Below are 18,500 nucleotides of genomic sequence, written 5' to 3' on the forward strand. Positions count from 1 at the left end.
ACAACCCAGTTGACGCGCACCTTTTTCTGCAGCTTCAGTGTCTTTTCCAAAGCTGATACTTCAGCCTGGTTGGTCTCATCTTTGAATACAAACTGCACTTCTTCTAACACTTGTTTTTCCTGTCCAGTTTGTTTCTTTGCGTCCTCTACCATTGTCTTCTCCTCTGACAGGACTTTCTTATTTTCTTCCTCCTCGACCTCCAGGTCGCCCAGTGTACTCTTTGGCAGAGTGCACACTAATTCTGGTTTTGCTTGTTGGTCACTCGTGTTTGACATTTAAGCTACGATGTTACAATGAGTCAGACATTCAAATGTGACTGAGGGTAGCAGAACAAAATCTCATCCAGTGAATCGCTCGTGACTATAAGAAACGCGCTGGTCCAGTGTGGGTTTCACCTGCAATTTATAGACCTGAGTTGACTGTGACGTCACGGCCTGGTTCTTTTGCCTTTCATCTTTGAATCAGGCCCCGCCCACAACAACGTTCCCTATTGGCTCTTTGAAAATAGGTAACGCCCATAAAGAACGGGCTGTCGGAGTTTCTGACGTCATGGCCCGATTCTCTCTCCTTTAATGTTTGAAACAGGCCCGAAAATACGGTGGCCCTGAGAGGCCAAACGGACTGCAACTTCAGAAAACACTTGCAAAAAGAAAAATGCTGCAAAAAGAAAAATGCTGCAGAAAGAAAAACGCTGCAAAAAGAAAAATGCTGCAAAAAGAAAAATGCTACAAAAGCACACACAGCACAACGGAAATGTTTCTGGGGAGACAATAACCAGACGGACCAGTTGCACGAACCAAAACATGTATGTATGGCTGTATCCCAATTCAGGCACTGTTTCCCAATTCAGGGTCTGCAGCCTTAAAGGTCCTCAAGGGCCGCACTCAAAGACCGCTGAGGCCGGAAGTGTGAGGCTTGTAGGCTTGTGAGATGGGACGGTCTGCCCAGGTTGCCTAGCAACCATGATACTAACAGCTGGAAACGTTTCATACAGCTTTGTTTGACAGAAATGAAGGAGAACATATTTTGTACATTTGTTTCTACATGAGCTCTGTGTGATTAGCTGAGTATCTGAGGCTGAGACCACAGGACTGTAAACATGATTGTTGGGCTTCATTTCTGTGCTGAACAGTCATTTAAGATTAGCTAGTAAATAACAATTAGCTGATGTTGTTCATGAGACTAAAGTCATCTCACTGTGGTAATGTAAATATAATATGGCCAATATTATATTAATCATTATTAGTTATTACAGCAGTGAACTTGAACTCTGTGCCAAACACTGAGCTTCAGTAAAGATTCAAGTTGCAGTTATTTATATTTCCTGTCACCTTAAATCTTCACTTAAACACAAGTATCTGTGACAGTGTATATATATAGATGTATTATATATATAAGAGACAAATATTGTTCTTTTAATATGTTGGCATTACTAAATTTGGCTCAATGCTTACATACATGTGTAAAAAGGAAAATGTAGGAGCTGTGATAACTGTGTCTGATAGAATGAAGAGTAGAATGATATATGAAATATTCCTTTATTGGGTGAGAAAATCAGACCATGTCATAACTGCTGTAAGTCACACAGAATAGATATCAGAGCCTTAAACAGGCTGACTTCTGCTAAATGGGTCAAACTGGGCAGAAAGTCTACAAACACATAACATCCTTATAGAATATGATGTAACACTATAGATCAACTTAGCTCAGAATATATAAAGCATATAAACAGTTACAGCAACATGATGCAACAAACACAGCAGTGCTACTGATCCAAAATACTCAAAGCTTCATAGAACTGAAACCAACATTTATTTTAGCTCCATTCTGCTGCTGATACAGACTTTAGGTTTCTGAACATTAAACTTGTTGCTGCCTTTCATAGTGTGTAACTTGAAGGCCCTGAGTACTCTGAGTACTTTCTCCCACACTGGAAACACTGGGATGATCACATTATTTGAACATTACCTAATAAGACTGATTCAGCACAGACAGTTATGTTAAACTTTCCTAGCAGTCCTTCACAAACAGGGAACAGTCTGTCTATTCTCTCCATCTGTCAGCTGCTGCTGGCTCTTCCTCCTCCTCTTCCTCACACACTGCTGAGTTTGTCCTGGTGGATCATCAGGGCTGCAAAGCCTCACAGATGATGTGCAGCAGTGGGTCCCTCAGTCTGTCCTCACTCTGGACACTTGCAGTCGTCACACATGGAAATCAAATGTGTGATAAGCTGCAGGATTCAAACACAAGTGTAACTTATAAACACATGTTCATACTTTTATTTCCAAGGGAGACGAGTCTACGTACAGAGACGAGGTGGAGCAGCTGACGTCATGGTGTAAGGCCAATAACCTCCTCCTCAACACTTCAAAAACCAAAGAACTCATAATAGACTTCAGAAGGAAAAAGGCAGAGATCCAACCACTATTCATAAATGGGGACTGTGTAGAAAGGGTGGCAAGCTTCCGCTTCCTGGGAGTCAATATAGAGGAGAACCTTTCCTGGAGTGTGAACACCTCCGAGCTGCTGAAAAAGGCCCAACAGAGACTGTACTTCCTGAGAATTCTCAGGAGGAATAACATCACACAGAGACTGCTGGTGTCCTTCTACAGAGCCACCATTGAGAGTGTTCTAACTTACTGCATATGCATCTGGTACACTAGCTGCACAGGGGCTCAGAGGAAAGCACTCCAAGGGATCATTAACACCGCCCAAAAGATCACTGGCTGCCCTCTCCCCACACTGGAAGTTCTACACAACGCCCACTGTTTTAAAAAGGCCCAAAACATCATAAAAGACACCTCACATCCTGGCCACTCCCTGTTCGAACTGTTGCCCTCAGGCAGACGGTACAGGGCAATCAGAGCAAGGACTAATAGACTCAAACACAGCTGTTATCCAACTGCAATAACACATCTGAATACTACAAAAAAATGTCCATCACGCCACTCTTGTGTTAATCTATGCACGGTCTGAAGCATGTGTGTGGGAATGTATGTGAATGTTTTACTGTTATATCTTATTAGTACTTTAAGTATTCTATCTATTTTATTTATTGAATTTTATTGTTTTATTTATATTTTGATATTGCTAGGGATGATGCAATGATCGGGGACCATTCTTAATTTCGTTGTTCTCATGACAATGACAATAAAGTTTCTGATTCTGATTCTGATTCTTATTCCACAATCAGAGAGAAAGAAACAGAGAGAGAGTGCAGGACAGACAGACAGGTGACAGTCTCAGGTGTACACACTGCTACACAACAGGAGGATTTAGTGTTTGTGTTATTACGAGTGTAAACAAGAAGAGTTCCAGATGGTGCAGTGGACACATGTGTGACTGCTGTGATTAAAGCATCTTTCTTTCAGCTTAACGAGTGAACCGTCAGCTCGTTCAAACACACGTTAAAGTCCGTTTGGCTCGACACCACCGAACAGAGGCAGCAATATAACACAGCTCACATTAACAGTGCAGTGGATCCTGCTTGTGCCGTCATATTCAGGACTGCAAACCGAGCAGCATCACTGACTTTCAGCCTGTTGTGTTTGTGGATATATGACTGACTTTAATTATCCATAAATCATCAGATTCTCTGTAAGATTAAAGTCAACTATCTAACGGCGTATAAAGTAAAGGCTTTAAAACAAAGTAAATGCTTAAAGTACAAACACCGCTAATGTCACATAACTTTGCCGGCATGTGGCCAACAGCAATGTTTTAATTAGTGATGGGACGTTCTGTATCGAGGCTTCGAAGCTTGTGTCGAGTAATGGAGGGGGCGTTTCCGCGATGCGCGTATCGAGGCTTGCTTCATTTATGGGAGGAGCTGAAAACGATGACGTCCGAAGCCTCGCTGCCCGGCTGTACCACGTGACTGGTTCATGAAGTTGTTCGAACTTTGCCGCGAGATATGACAGCGATATAAACCCCTCAGACTACATTCAAAAATGTGGGTGTTTGATGGAGAGTTGTTAGTGAGAGTTTGGAGACAGTTTGGAGGTTTATGAGAGTGAGGAGAGAAAGTCAGGAGAGAATGGGGCCAGCTAAGAAGAGGAGGATGTCCTCCCCTGTGTGGGAACATTTTGATCTTATTCCTCCCAACAAGGTATGTAAATTTCTACAGAAGATGTATTTTCATGATACTGATGGTGCAATAAAACTTATGTTAAGCTGTCTTGACTTTTGTACAAGGTGAAGTGTTTGCTATGTGCCAGGGAGCTGGGATATAACAACAACACCTCATCCATGCTTAGGCACTACAGAGCTTTGCATGAGAATAAGGGGAACACCGATTGTGGAGCAAGACCAGGTGAGCCATCAAATGCCATGATAATATAGCATGCAGTAATGTTACTAAATAATATAACAATATTATACAACTGTAATAAGTGACGTGTGTGATATTTATATCTGAGCTTTGTCTTTATTGTCTTTCCTCAGGAGAACAATCTCCAATAGATGAAGACCTGGTTAGCAACAATGCTAGTGCTAGCGGCGCTAACAGCTGCAGACAGGAAGATACTGCCAGCACCGGAAACGTGCTCGTCATCTCCGAGCATGAAGTAAGGAGAGCTTTCAGGAGAGTGAACACCAGGAAAGCAGCAGGACCAGACGGCATCCCAGGTCGTATCCTCAGAGACTGTGCATACCAGCTAGCTCCTGTGTTCACTGAGATATTCAACATCTCTTTATCTCAGTCGGTGATCCCCACATGCTTCAAAGAGTCCATCATTGTTCCTGTCCCGAAGAAACCCCACCCTGCTTCTCTCAATGACTATCGCCCTGTAGCCCTCACCTCAGTAGTGATGAAGTGCTTTGAACGCCTGGTCAGAGACTTCATCATTTCTTCACTACCAGACACACTGGACCCACTACAGTTCGCTTACCGTCCAAATCGTTCCACAGACGATGCCATCTCTCATCTCCTCCACACATCACTCACTCACTTGGACACTAGAAGGGGGAATTATGTTAAAATGCTCTTCATAGACTACAGCTCTGCATTTAACACCATAATTCCCTCCACACTCACCACCAAGCTGGAGCATCTGGGACTCAGCTCATCTATGTGTCAGTGGATCTCCAACTTCCTAACTGGCAGACCACAGGCAGTAAGGATGGGCGGACATGTCTCAGCCTCCACCACTCTCAGCACTGGAGCCCCCCAGGGGTGTGTTCTGAGACCCCTGCTGTACTCTTTGTACACATATGACTGTGTGGCCACTACCAGCTCCACCACCATCATCAAGTTTGCTGACGACACCGTCGTGGTGGGCCTGATCTCTGATAACAACGAGACGGCCTACCTGAAGGAGATTAGGAATCTGGAGAACTGGTGCCAGAGGAACAACCTCCTTCTAAACGTCAGTAAGACAAAGGAGCTGATAGTGGACTTCAGCACTAAGCAGGAGAGGAACTACCAGACCCCCGTCATCAACGAGTGCCCAGTGGAGAGAGTGGACAGCTTCAAATACCTCGGAGTTCACATCACGCAGGACCTGTCATGGTCCTGCGTGATGTTTCCGGTTCCGGTGCTGGCTTGGATCTCCGACTACCTCACCGACAGACCACAGTACGTCAGGCTGAAGGACATCATGTCTGACACAGTGGTCAGCAGCACAGGAGCACCACAGGGAACTGTGCTGTCCCCTCTTCTCTTCACCCTGTACACCTCTGACTTCTGCTACAACTCTGAATTATGCCATATTCAGAAGTTTGCAGATGACACGGCCATCATGGGGTGTATCTGGGATGATCAGGAAGAGGAGTACAGAAGTCTGGTGAGGAACTTTGTCGCATGGAGTCACACAAACCACCTGCAACTCAACACCTCAAAGACTAAGGAACTGGTTGTGGACTTCGGGAGGTCCAGAGAAGGTCCACTGCCGGTTCAGATAGAGGGGGAGGAGGTGGAGGTGGTCAACAAGTACAAGTACCTCGGGCTGTGGGTGGACAATAAACTGGACTGGTCATGCAACACAGAGCACCTGTATAAAAAAGCCCAAAGCCGACTGTACTTCCTCAGGAGGCTGAGGTCTTTTAACATCTGCAGGAAGCTCCTGAGGATGTTTTACCAGTCGGTGGTTGCTGGAGTACTTTTCTATGCTGTGGTGTGCTGGGGGAGCAGCACAGCAAAGAAGGACTCATCCAGGCTGGAGAAACTGATCAGGAAGGCTAGCTCTGTGGTCGGCATGAAGCTGGACACTCTGGTGACAGTGGCAGAGAAAAGGACATTAAAGAAACTGATGGACATTATGGACAATGCTGGGCATCCTCTGCACACGGCCATAAACAACCAGAAGAGTCTGTTCAGTGACAGGTTGCTTCTCCCCAAGACAAGAACTAACAGACTTAAAAACTCCTTTGTCCCACACGCCATCAAACTGTTTAACTCCTCTCTGGAGGGGAGAGGGAGGGGAAACAGGAGGACAAAGGAGGGGGGAACAACTAAGCTGTAGTGCCTCTTCACCTCACTGTACAATACCTTGTGCAATACTTTTGTAAATAGTCAACAGTGCAATAGACTCAATACTTGAAATGTGCAATTCACTTGTATTTTTATTTTTATTCCTATTTATTCTATTTATCCCCTTTGTATACTTTATTTATATTGTCTCTGTATTTATATATATGTGTGTGTGTGTGTGTGTGTGTGTGTGTGTGTGTGTGTGTGTGTGTGTGTGTGTGTGTGTGTGTGTATATATATATATATATATATATATATATATAATATTCTGTAACTCTGTAACTTCTGTCGGTGCTGTGCTTTTTTGGAAATCGAATTTCCCAGAGGAACCCACCCGAGGGATTAATAAAGTTCTATCTAATCTAATCTAATCTACCACCTCAGACGCTTGAGAGACTTCCAACTGCCCTCCAAGGTGCTCAGGAACTTTTACTCCTGCACCATAGAGAGCATCCTGGCGGGAAACATCTTAACCTGGTTCGGGAACAGCACCATGCAGGACAGACGAGCTCTACAGAGGGTTGTGCGGTCAGCTGAGCGCACCATCCGCTCCGAGCTCCCTGACCTGCACTCAATCTACAGCAGGCGGTGCTGGACCAAGGCCAGGAAGATCGTGAAGGACCTCAGCCATCCCAACAACAGACTGTTCTCTCTGCTGAGGTCAGGAAAGCGATTCCGCTCCCTGAAGACCAACACAGAGAGACTGAGGAGGAGCTTCTTCCCGCAGGCGATACGGTCTCTCAATCACACCACCACACAGTACTGACCCACACATATGGTTCTTACACACACACTGGACTTTCTGGACATTGTTTTCACTTCATTACTTAAATCACTTTAAGCATATTTGCACTGCACAAGACATAATGTGGATTGCACAACACTGGACATTATATTCTTCATTTCCAGTTAATACTTGCACAGCTGCTGTTATTGTGTATATATTTATTTATATTTCTTCATACATTCTTATATAGTTCTATATTGTGTATTTTGTTGTACAGTTATTTTATTTTCAACTTTAATTTATATATTTTATCTTATTCTTCCCAGTTAAATTTACCCTTCATTCTAATTTGTGTTGTACAGTTATTTCATTTTTAACTTTAATTTTTTATATTTTATTCCTTCCTAGTTAAATTTACCCTTTTTAATTTTTCATATTTATTTCCTATCTTATTCATAGCCTTTTCTTTTTTTGTTTTTTCTTTAGGTCACGAGCAGTTGTCCAAGCATTTCACTGCATATCGTACTGTGTATGACTGTGTACGTGACAAATAAAATTTGAATTTGAATTTGGTGATTGAGGACTCCCAGCCATTTAGCATTGTGGAGGACAAAGGATTCAAAAGATTTGTTAAATCATTAAATCCTAGCTATGTTCTCCCCACTAAAAGGTCATAAAAGCAGTGAAAATTTAGTTTTTACAGAATAAAATGTGAACAGGCAGGACTGTAGCTGTCCACACCCCAACCACACCTCACCTCACAGTAAATGATCATTTCCATTTTAAGCATGTCCAAATAATCATTTTCCATACTGCCAGTATAAATATACACAGTATACTGCATCACTACAATATACATGTTTTACACACTCCTTTTGATGTTGACATTTACAGGCTGTGTGCAAAAGGCCCGATCTTCAAATTCATGCCAACTAATATTTTTACGTCCAGTAGGTGTCCTGCTAGAGCAAATGAAGCTTCAAGAAGCTTTGCGCTGGGGTGAACCAAGCTTCAGTGCTTCATGAAGCTTCATCTGCCCATCACTAGTTTTAATGTTCCTCATTATTAAACATTTGCACATAAATAAGTGACATAATATTCAGAACTTACTTTTGAAAGTTTACTCTTTGGCCGCTCCACTTCTTTGAAGTGTCACCCAGTCCCAGTGCACTTGTTAGCATGTTTTGGTTCGTGCAACTGGTCCGTCCGGTTATTGTCTCCCCAGAAACATTTCCGTTGTCTTCTTTCCTATTTCCGTTGTGCTGTGCGTGCTTTTGCCGCATTTTTCTCTTTGCAGCATTTTTCTTTTTGCAAGTGTTTTCTGAAGTTGCAGTCCGTTTGGCCTCTCAGGGCCACCGTATTTTCGGGCCTGTTTCAAACATTAAAGGAGAGAGAATCGGGCCATGACGTCAGAAACTCCGACAGCCCGTTCTTTATGGGCGTTACCTATTTTCAAAGAGCCAATAGGGAACGTTGTTGTGGGCGGGGCCTGATTCAAAGATGAAAGGCAAAAGAACCAGGCCGTGACGTCACAGTCAACTCAGGTCTATAAATTGCAGGTGAAACCCACACTGGACCAGCGCGTTTCTTATAGTCACGAGCGATTCACTGGATGAGATTTTGTTCTGCTACCCTCAGTCACATTTGAATGTCTGACTCATTGTAACATCGTAGCTTAAATGTCAAACACGAGTGACCAACAAGCAAAACCAGAATTAGTGTGCACTCTGCCAAAGAGTACACTGGGCGACCTGGAGGTCGAGGAGGAAGAAAATAAGAAAGTCCTGTCAGAGGAGAAGACAATGGTAGAGGACGCAAAGAAACAAACTGGACAGGAAAAACAAGTGTTAGAAGAAGTGCAGTTTGTATTCAAAGATGAGACCAACCAGGCTGAAGTATCAGCTTTGGAAAAGACACTGAAGCTGCAGAAAAAGGTGCGCGTCAACTGGGTTGTTCAGTTGGTGGTTTTACTGGCCAAAGAAAAAGTCTCCTCCAAATACAAGATCTTCACAGAGCGCCTCACTCCTAACTGCATCAGCCGTCGTCTGATTGAGAAAATCTGGCCTGAAGTTGAGGAGAAACACTTGAATTTATCCCACAACAGCATTTTCAAAGTGGGCAAGGCCATTCTCAAAGATCTTTGCAAAACACACAACTGCAAAGAAAACCTTTTGATCTTTAATCTGAGGGAACAGCTTGACAATATTACCGTCTCAATCTTCACCAAACACCTGTTGGCATTACCAGCAAGAGTACTCAGTGTCTCTAAAGACAGGCAAGAGTACAAGGAAGTTGTAAAAAATGTGACCAAAGATCTGGTAATGCACGCCATCAGCGAAGGAAATGAGACGATGACAATGAATCCAGTAGCATCCGAGTTCATTGCAGAGAGGCTTTTCCAGAAGATCTGGAACAAAATCTTGTCAAAAAAGTACAAAATGTCCTTGGAGAACATTGGAGAACTCGCCCTGACAATATACAATGAACTCCATGACAGGTGGGATTCTCCAGTACTCTTAATGTGGTCAAGAAACCCAGTAATGGATGAAGCAATCGTCAGCAGCTTCAAAAAACATGCAAAATTGAGGAGCCAAAACATCATCTTTAGGGCTTTCTCATGTGCACGCTAAAGTCTAACCAACACGTGCATGTGATTATGTGAGAAAACTCTTAAATTGGCTTCAAATATTCATTTCAATTGGGCTTTCTAAATGTAATTTTGAAACCAGAGTGGTTAAAAATAACTACTCTTTTTTCCCAACTTCCTTCCCTCATCACCAACTGGCCGAGGCAGATGGCCACCCCATCCCAGAGCCTGGGTCTGCCGGAGGTTTCTCTCTTTATAAGTGAGTTTTTCCTTCCCACTGTCGCCAAAGTGCCTGCTCTAGGGGGTTGGAGTCTTTGTGCATTATTGTAGGGTCTGACTTTACAATATAAAGCACCATGAGGGAAGTGTTGTTGGGATTTGTTCTGTTTCTTAACTCAAAAAGTCCAGTTACAACAGGACATTTTGAGTTAAAAAACAAAAATAAAAAAATAAAATGAAAAAAAAAACTTTGAATTTGTGCTTTGTTTCATTTCCTGTTTAAGAAGTTTGTTCTTCCTGCAACTTTTACAAACAACAAACAACAATAGCTGAGCTGTTGGATTTACTAAGTGCATCCAAGAACACAAACAAGCAGTCCTCACACACATTTGAGAAAAACTGAGAGAGCTTTGGATCTTTATAGCTTACTGAATATTCATCTCTTTACTTTGTCTGCATGTGTCCACTTTTTGTCTTTTTCTATTTGTATTCTTCTCATTTCAAAGACATTCAAAGCTATTTGGAGACATGCAGAGTTCCTTAAAGATGAACCTAATAGAATTACACCAGTTGTTTAACTGAGGTGATCACGCTTTCCCCCACAGTCCTACCATTTTTCCCTTTTTCTGTAAAGCAATGCAAATACATTTTTAATACTTTCAGTCAAGTTTTTAATATTCATACAGGAATAAACTACAACAGAAACACCGTCACAAATCTACAGACACCATATTTACACACACATTTAGTACAAATATAATGTTTAACAGGAGTCTGATTCTTCTACTGATAAACATTTGACTTTGATTTCCAGGAATTTTCCACTGTGAGATTAATGGAAAGTGTACATTGCACATAGTGACAATGAATGACGGACCCGACCACACAGATCGCACTTTACTACACTTTTTACTCAGTTTTTGTCTCTTCCAGCCCTCAGCCCCAGCTGCACACACACAACAACAACACAACTGAACTGATGGAGCTCCGCTGTGTCAGCCTCCCTTCGCAACCGTGCCACCAACCACGCCCTGTTACACACATTATATGTCCACAAACACAAATCAAAGTGAAGGAAGAAAAACCGCAAACTAATCATGAAGCTACAGAGCCCCTTTACTGACATGGGTAAGGAAGGTCTTTATTGCATGGCCACATGTTGATGGGTCGTGAACAGGACGCAGAAGCAGATGCAGAGAGAGGAGATGCAGGTAAAAGAAAAAGCCTTTATTTTGGCTGATGGTAGCAGTAACATGAAACCATGAAAAACTAGGTACAACTAAGACAGACTGTGAAAAACTATAATCAACTATGAACACACTGGATGTGTTCAGGGGAAGTGAAAACACATGAGGAAAACAGCTGACTGAAATGAAACATGACGTCACAGGGAAAGTCAAACTAACACCAACGAACAAGATTGCATCAGACTCTTTCAAATTAAAACAGAAACATGGAGAAAAATAGTTATCAACAAAAAACCCCTAAAATAGACAAAACACTGGGTCGCACATCCAGTACTGTGACACATATACAGCAGTTTACCCCACAGTCAGATGCCTGCCATCTACCAGCTAACTGTGTGAAGAGGAAACATTGCTATAAATGTCTCTTTTGTTGACACGCTCAGTGTTTAGTAGCAGTAAGCTAATCCAGTGCTAATCACAGTGAGACTGACCTCATGGACAGTCATATAAACCTAGTTTCTGGTAGGTGGGATGGCAGACTCAGTCACTGCTGACAATCATTTTATCCTCATTTAACCTGTTAGATTCTTTAGAAAAGATGATCCAGTGAAATAGCCTTTGAAAAAGGATCTCTTCACATGTAAACAACAACTATTTAATACAGATTTAATAATTAAAGCCTCTCATTTAATTTAATGACTGATATCTTGAAATGATTTAATGCACAGCAGAAAGTGCATATTCAGTTTCATCTCCACATTAAGATGAGTAATGCTTTGAGACATTATATCTGTGGCTAAATCAGACAAAGGTCAGAGTGCTACAAAACACAGCCACGCGATCTAGATGAAAACATTCTGCATGACTCGGTCTCTTTCTAGTCGTCCTGTGGATGTCAAGTGCACGTCAGCAGTAGATGTTCTCAGCCAGCTTTCTCATTCTTTTATTGCAGCGTGCTGATGGGGAGGATGGAGGGTGGTCTGCAATCTTTGGTGCAGGGACAAACATACAAAATCCCACCTCATCTTCAGGTCGCTGCTCTGTGTTGGCCCCTTTCAGCTCATATTTGGATGAAAGACTCTATAATAAATACATTTAAGTATTAGACATAGGACGTAAACTGCAACAACACAGGCAGCTATAATTAAAGCTGATATGGGCTCTATCACAAAATCAGGAGGATGTGTGCTCATCTTCCAGCACCACACAGCACAGAGGATGCAAAGATCAGTCAGTATAAACCTGTGCTAGAACACAGTCCTGTACCGCGTCTTCCCCTCAGCAACATTAAACCAGTCGAAATACCAAAGGAAGATGTGGCTCGATGAAGCCATTCTCCACAAGGACTTTCCATGAAGTTCGTCTTGGATCGCCATGCGAAGGAGAATAAAACCAGCCAAGTGCAGATGAAGTGGGGGAAGATGAAGCAGGTCAGCACGAAGGCCAAAAGAGCAAGGGCAGTGAGACGAGAAGAGATGAGTACCAGGTTCCAGATGAAGTAGATGACTGATGAGGTTATGTTCTGGTTTTCTTTGGCAGGCAGGAAGGAGCGCAGCGAGCGATGGTAGGCCGTCACAGTGAAGGTGATAGCTGAGGCCGAGCCGAGCCGGCCCATGTAGACCGCGAAGGCCGGGTCCTCCGAAGGATGCAGCCGACGTTTTGGGACATAGCTGTCAGATGTCTATTCATATTAATGTATTAATGTATTCATATTAATGTAATGTATTAATGTACAGAATTCACCTGCTTGCTGCTACTACTGCACATTCACCCAGTGTATATACTATATATATATATATATATATATATATATATATATATATATATATATATATATAAACAAACACCCAGCACGCCCCTGCGGGCGGTTTATCCTTCAAGCTCGGGTCCTCTACCAGAGGCCTGGGAGCTTGAGGGTCCTGCGCAGTATCTTAGCTGTTCCCAGGACTGCGCTCTTCTGGACAGAGATCTCCGATGTTATTCCCGGGATCTGCTGGAGCCACTCGCCTAGCTTGGGAGTCACCGCACCTAGTGCTCCGATTACCACGGGGACCACCGTTACCTTCACCCTCCACATCCTCTCGAGCTCTTCTCTGAGCCCTTGGTATTTCTCCAGCTTCTCGTGTTCCTTCTTCCTGATATTGCTGTCATTCGGAACCGCTACATCGATCACTACGGCCGTCTTCTTCTGTTTGTCTACCACCACTATGTCCGGTTGGTTAGCCACCACCATTTTGTCCGTCTGTATCTGGAAGTCCCACAGGATCTTAGCTCGGTCATTCTCCACCACCCTTGGGGGCATCTCCCATTTTGACCTCGGGACTTCTAGGTTATACTCGGCACAGATGTTCCTGTACACTATGCCGGCCACTTGGTTATGGCGTTCCATGTATGCCTTGCCTGCTAGCATCTTGCACCCTGCTGTTATGTGCTGGATTGTCTCTGGGGCATCTTTACACAGCCTGCACCTGGGGTCTTGCCTGGTGTGATAGACCCCAGCCTCTATGGATCTTGTACTCAGAGCTTGTTCTTGTGCTGCCATGATTAGTGCCTCTGTGCTGTCTTTCAGTCCAGCTTTGTCCAGCCACTGGTAGGATTTCTGGATATCAGCCACCTCCTCTATCTGCCGGTGGTACATACCGTGCAGGGCCCTGTCCTTCCATGATGGTTCCTCGTCTCCCTCCTCTTTCTTGGGTTTCTGCTGCCTGAGGTATTCACTGAGCACTCGGTCAGTTGGGGCCATCTTCCCAATGTATTCTTGGATGTTCCTTGTCTCATCCTGGACTGTGGTGCTGACACTCACCAGTCCCCGGCCCCCTTCCTTCCGCTTAGCGTACAGCCTCAGGGTGCTGGACTTGGGGTGAAACCCTCCATGCATGGTCAGGAGCTTTCTTGTCTTTATGTCAGTGGCTTCTATCTCCTCCTTTGGCCAGCCTATTACCCCAGCAGGGTACCTGATCACGGGCAGGGCGTATGTGTTGATTGCCCGGATCTTGTTCTTACCATTCAGCTGACTCCTCAGGACTTGCCTGACCCTCTGCAGGTACTTGGTGGTTGCAGCCTTTCTAGCGGCCTCTTCATGGTTCCCATTTGCCTGCGGGATCCCCAGGTACTTGTAACTGTCCTCTATGTCTGCAATGTTGCCTTCTGGTAGTTCAATCCCCTCAGTTCTGACTACCTTCCCTCTCTTTGTTACCATCCGACTACACTTCTCCAGTCCGAACGACATTCCAATGTCATTGCTGTATAGCCTGGTAGTGTGGATCAGTGAATCGATGTCTCGTTCACTCTTGGCATACAGCTTGATGTCATCCATGTACAGGAGGTGGCTGACAACTGCTCCGTTCCGTAGTCGGTATCCGTAGCCAGTCTTGTTAATGATCTCACTGAGGGGGTTCAGGCCTATGCAGAACAGCAGTGGGGACAGAGCATCTCCTTGGTAGATCCCGCACTTGATGGTAACTTGTGCTATGGGCTTGGAGTTGGCCTCTAGTGTTGTACGCCACATCCCCATTGAGTTCCTGATGAAGGCTCTTAGGGTCCCATTGATCTTGTACAATTCTAGGCATTCCAGTATCCAGCTGTGGGGCATCGAGTCATAGGCCTTCTTGTAATCAATCCAGGCAGTGCACAGGTTGGTCAGTCTGGTCTTGCAGTCTCGGCTGATTGTTCTGTCTACCAGTAGCTGGTGTTTTGCACCTCTGGTATTCTTGCCAATTCCTTTCTGTGTCCCACTCATGTATTGACCCATGTGCCTGTTCATCTTAGCCGATATGATGCCTGACAGGAGCTTCCATGTAGTACTGAGGCAGGTTATTGGTCGGTAGTTGGAGGGGACCGGTCCCTTCTTGGGGTCCTTGGGGATCAGGACCGTCCGGCCTTCAGTTAGCCATTCCGGGTGTCTCTCGTTAACTAGCAGCTGGTTCATTTGTGCTGCCAGACGCTCGTGGAGTGCAGTCAGCTTCTTCAGCCAGTAGGCGTGAACCATGTCGGGCCCTGGTGCTGTCCAACTCTTCATACTGGAGACCCTTTCTTGGATATCTGCCACTGTGATGGTTACTGGACCCTGTTCAGGGAGGTCGCTGTGGTCTGCCCTCAGATCCTCTAGCCACTGAGCATTGCCGTTATGGGTTGCATCCTTCTCCCATATGCTCTTCCAGTATTGCTCCGTCTCCAGCCTTGGTGGTGCTGTTCTCTTATTGTTCCCTTGCCACTGAGAGTACACCTTTGCTGGTTCTGTGGAGAACAGCTGGTTTATTCTCCTGCCTTCTATCTCTCTGGTGTACCTCCTCAAGCGGCTGGCCAAGGCTGTGAGTCTTTGCTTGGCAGTTTCCAAGGCCTCAGGTATGGACAGCTTGCTGTATTTCTTAGGCACCTTATTTGTCGCACCTTTCTGCAACTCCGTTAGTTGGCTAACCTCCCTCCGTGCTACTTTGATCTTGCCCTCTAGCCTCCTTCTCCATGGAGGGTACTGCCCCTTGTGGCTGTTCAACTTGTAGCCAAGCATCTCACTGATCACTGCTGCCGTATTGTAGATCAGCTTGTTAGTGTCGGTAATCGTGGTTGTAGGTATTGCCCGTAGTGCTGCATTAACATCATCTAGCAGACCTTCTGAGGGTACTTCACGTTATATATATATATATATATATATATATATATATATATATATATATATATATATATATATATATATATATATATATATATATATAATGTTCTTCCTCTACACCCCCCCCCCCCTAATTTTTGCACATGTCGAGGAGCGTGTCAGGCTACATTTCACTGTGTGTTATACTTGTATAACTATGCATGTGACAAATAAAGAGCCTTGAACCTTGAAACTTGAACACAGCTACAGACATGTTGAATAAATTATTTATATAACTTAAAATGCAAATATAATTTGTACATTTTGAAAACGTATGCACACATTTGGAAACATATACAACTATTCATCTAAAAATGCAGCCAATGCACCTGCCGGTTTTTTTTTACATTTTGTACAACCATTTAAAAATATTACTAAAACTAAAACGAGAGAACAATCAGGACTCGCAACAAGATGCCCTACAAATGATGTGTATGGCGTTATTTTTGTGCCACTATTCTGAGCGCACGTAAAAAAAATTTGCAGGTGCAAGTGTTGCATTTTGAGGAGAAATTTATTTTGAGCGAAGAAAAGCTGAATTTGAGTGAACAAAATTCATTGCTGCATGCAAAAAATGTATTTCAGTGTTTGCTATTATCCACACACACACACACACACACACACACACACACACACACACACACACACACACACACACAGCAGCCCCTCTCGCTCAGTTTTTGCACTTGCGCTCGCTCGCAATGTGTCGCTCGCGCTCTCAACATTTCAGCCCGTGCGCGCTCAACTCGTTCTGTACACCGTTATATTTGTGCCACAAAACCAGCCAATCACAGACTTGGATGCAAAAAAAATCTGATTGGCTGTTTTCGTCTCCAACCAGCTCGAAATGACGAAATGCAATATCCCAGAATCCATTTCGTCCAAAACTCAAACGAGGCAGTGGCGGAGGAACACAGAGTGGCAGAGTTTGAAATATTACTCTTTGTGGGTCACAAAATAAACTTTTAAGATATTTTCATGCGAGAATGGTGCTGTGTAAACTTCTAATATCTGCTCGATTTATCAAGACATCACATATTTGCATAAGTGCTCTAACGTTTTTGGAGATGCCTGTTACCCACCAGCTGACCGAATACCTGGACTGGCCATTGGGCATTTACCCGGCATTTGCCCGGTGGGCCAATGGTGATTTTTCATTTTTATGTTAGTTTGTTTGTTTTTGTAATGGTATAAACAATGAAAGGTGGTGGATTAGCCAACTGGTAATAATCAACTCTGGGCTGGACCAATTACAATACATCCGTATTGAGGGGAAAAGACTTCAGCGAGAATAAAAAAGACACAAAGCTGGAGTTATTCTGTGTCTTAGCTGCCTCTTCTCTCCTCATTCCCCCTCCCTCTCCTGTTGCTACTTCAATCATGAAACTGATCAATGATCAGCTGATCGTCTCTCTTGTTTGTTTATCTCCCACTTTGCGCCAGAAACAGGAAACCAGCGGATGTTGCGCTAAACAACAACAGCAGCACGTTCAAAATTGATCAGCTGTTGTTAGAATTTATTTAAAATTAATTTCTAGTATCAGCTGATGTTTGCTGGAGCCACGGCTGTAAAGCTGGAAACATGAAGGTGATACAAATCATACATATATACCAACAAAACAGTGTACATCACTGTCACAACAGCGTTTGTTTTCGTTCAAAGGCTTTATGGTTTTTCCAATAATACCTGGTGGTGTAGTCGGTGATTTTTTTGTCAGTTCAGCCTTATATATTATGTTTAACCCGAGTTCCCACCCGGTCAGCTGGTGGGTAACAGGCATCTCCGAAAACGTTGGAGCACCTATGCAAATATGTGATGTCTTGATAAATCGAGCAGATATTTGAAGTTCACACAGCTACATTCTAACATGAAAATATCTTAAAAGTTTATTTTGTGACCCAGAAAGAGTAATATTTCAAACTCCGCCACTCTGTGTTCCTCCGCCACTGCCTCGTTTGAGCTTTGGACGAAATGGATTCTGGGATATTGCATTTCGTCCTTTCGAGCTGATTGGAGACAAAAACAGCCAATCAGATTTTTTTGCATCCAAGTCTGTGATTGGCTGGTTTTGTGGCACAAATATAACGGTGTACAGAAAGAGTTGAGCGTGCACGGGCAGAAATGTTGAGAGCGTGAGCGACACATTGCGAGCGCAAATACAAAAACTGAGCGAGAGGGGCTGCTATTGTGCGTGTGTATATGGATAATAGCAAACACGGATATACATTTTTTGCATGCAGCAATGAATTTTGTTCACTCAAATTCAGCTTTTCTTCGCTCAAAATAAATTTCTCCTCAAAATGCAACACTTGCACCTGCAAACCTTTTTTACGTGCGCTCAGAATAGTGGCACAAAAATAACGCCATAGATGTGTGCCTGTAAAAAACATTGTTGGTCCCGCAAAAGACAGAGAACGTCACAGGGATAAACCAATGAGCTGTGCGGATCTCGTGCACTTCTTCGCAGACACGCAGTCTCCGCCCCTCACGTGACGTGAAATTTGTATTGTTTAATTAAATTAGACTTTACGGTATTTACATTATTAACGCACACACATTCATTTTAATACAAATGTTTTTTTTTTTCAATCGACCGCTCTGGGAAAAAATATAATTATCATTTTTACGCGGGAGGTCAAAGGTTACTAACAAAATGGCCGAA

At 43.6% G+C, this 18,500-nt stretch overlaps 1 pseudogene; it reads right to left on the reverse strand.

Annotated features, from left to right (window-relative positions):
• Nucleotides 1–12,095: 12,095 nt before the first annotated feature.
• On the reverse strand, nt 12,096–12,804 carry LOC146622206 (XK-related protein 8 pseudogene; annotated as a pseudogene).
• Nucleotides 12,805–18,500: the final 5,696 nt, after the last annotated feature.

Source organism: Diplotaxodon limnothrissa, linkage group LG11, assembly GCF_057381915.1.
Source record: "Diplotaxodon limnothrissa isolate DT_005_m linkage group LG11, D_limnothrissa_male_GT1.1, whole genome shotgun sequence".
Classification (NCBI taxonomy): domain Eukaryota; kingdom Metazoa; phylum Chordata; class Actinopteri; order Cichliformes; family Cichlidae; genus Diplotaxodon; species Diplotaxodon limnothrissa.